Genomic DNA, 2,425 nt, shown 5'->3' with positions numbered 1-2,425 from the left:
TTGGTAGTTTTCTCAATAACTCTCCACGCAAGCTTGCTTAGGAAACAGAGGTCCCAAGAACCTTGGAAACGTCTTTAAAGAGGTAACAACCAATAAGATGGCACCAAAGTTCCAACAATCATGCCTCTCACCATTTGCAGATCCTGGAATTCTTATTGAATGATTTAAAGCATTAAGATAAAAAGTAACAAATAAAAGTAGCTCTTCAGCAAGGCTCTTCTGTCTAAAGCCGATAAGGCAGGAGCTAGTCCTCAACTATTTTATGTTTTTCATTAACTTTTAATTGTAATTTGGATGAAAGTTTACAGAGTAAATTGGTTCTCTATTCAACAGTTCATGTTGATTACTGTCCCCACAATGTGACAGCACTCTTCCCACTTCCTCCCTGTGCTTACTATTTCCCTTCCTCCCTGTGCTTACTATTTCCCTTTGTCCTTCTTTCCTATTCATTCCTGCCTCCTGGGCTTTACCCCTAGGCATGTGCTGCCCTTTTTGATCCCTTGTTTGATTGTTCTGAGAGGTCCGTACCTTCCTAGTGTTACTATTCACATCATAGGCCTGTGTTTTGTTTGACTGAAAGTTGAGCCCTGGGAATGAGTTCAGTTCCCTGCCTGAAGAATGACTAAGGGCTATAGTCTCAGGAAGGAAGTCAGGTTGGGCAATCTACTTCCATAGTGATGCCTCCTGGGAAACCCAAGGAGGGGTCGCTATGAGTCGGTCGGACTTGACGGCACAGAACAACAACAACATAGTCTCAGGGCTTCCACTGGTCTCTATCAGGCCGCTAAGGCTGGGTTTTTTTTTTATTATTGTGTCCAGATCTGTTCTGCATTTTTTGTCCCTATCCAGGATGTCCTATTGTGACTCCTTTCAGAATGGTTGTCAGTGGTAGCTGAGTACCATCTAGTTCTTCTGTCTAAGGGCTAAGGAGGCTAAGGTTCATGTGGTCCACCAATCCCTTGGACTAATTGTTTCTGTGAGTTTTTGATTTTCTTCACTATTCTTTGCTCCAGCAAGGAGACACCAATAGCATGTTAGGTGGTCACTCACAAGCTTTTAAGACACCAGTTACTACTAAACAAAGGTGTGTAGAACAGTGTTTTTGTGGACTCTTATGCCAGTTGACCTATGTCTCCAATTATGATCCTGAGCGTGTAGGTCCAGTGACTCACTCCTTTAAGGTGTTTGGTCATGACTAAGTTTTGATATCTTGGCCCTCTGTTAGCCCTACTGTATACATGGACATTTTTATGGCTCATACGTACACTTCTGTAGAAACATGTTGTCTGCCAAACCTGTATATTCTCCACTATTTTAGGGAAGGTGAAAAACACTCATCGTCACATCCTTCTCCAGGAGTAGAGGAACTCTTTAAAAAATGTGTCCTGCAGCCAGAATAACAACTCAAAAACTCAAGCTTTCTGAACCTATTAATATCGATCTTTAAAAGCCACTCAAAAGCCATTCTGGTGGCATAGTAGTTAAAGCATCCAACTGCTAACCAAAAGGTTGGTGATTTCAACTCATCAGCCAATCCACAAGAGAAAGATGAGGCAGTCTGTTTCTGTCAAGATTCATAGCCTAGGAAACCCTATGGGCAGTTCTACTCTGTCCTATAGGGTCACTATAAGTCAGAATTGACATAACAGCAGTGACTCTGAAAAAGCAAAGGCAAATTAGCTTTGCCCGCCAAAGCCAAGGAAGTCAAAGGGCCTGTGTCATTTCTGTGAATAAACAGAATATGTTTGTTCTGGTACTGCTTAATTTGAGAGGTGAGTTAAATATTCTCAATCACATAATGTATGATAAGTGTTTACCAGGAAGTATGTTGACAGTTCCAATAAAAAGATGGGTGAAGTTACAATGGAGGTAAAAGTAGAGATATTCACAATGATGAGAAAATGAGAACATTCTCGTTTGCACAAAGATGACTGCTTGGACAGTAATGACAACTCTGAAGATGAAAGGTAGATGATGCAATATGTGAAATATGATATGACTATGCACTTGAGGGGAGCTCTATTGGCATCGTGCCTAAGGCATTTGACTGCTAACCAGAAGGCTGAGGTTCAAACCCACCAGCCACTTCTCAGAAGGAAGGTTGGGCAATCTACTTCCGTAGTGATATCGCCTCAGAAACGCAAGGAGGGATCGCTATGAGTCGTATCCAACTCGATGGTGGTGAGTTTGGTTTTGGGTTTTTATGCACTTGAGAGCAAGAGGCATAAAAAGTGAGAGACAAAATAGAGAGAGTAGGAGAGACAGTATGATGCAAGAGGCTAACATAAGGCAGGTGCCTGTTGTTGTTGATGTTAGGTCCCATGCTGTCAAGTCATCTCCAGCTCATAGTGACCCTAACTACAACAGAAACAAACACTACCCGGTCCTATGCCAGTCCCACAATCCTTGCTATACCTGAGCCCAT

This window comes from Orycteropus afer, unplaced genomic scaffold (assembly GCF_000298275.1).
Source record: "Orycteropus afer afer isolate SDZICR_OR568_19922 unplaced genomic scaffold, OryAfe1.0 scaffold00525, whole genome shotgun sequence".
Taxonomy (NCBI): domain Eukaryota; kingdom Metazoa; phylum Chordata; class Mammalia; order Tubulidentata; family Orycteropodidae; genus Orycteropus; species Orycteropus afer.
This window is presented reverse-complemented; position numbering follows the sequence as displayed.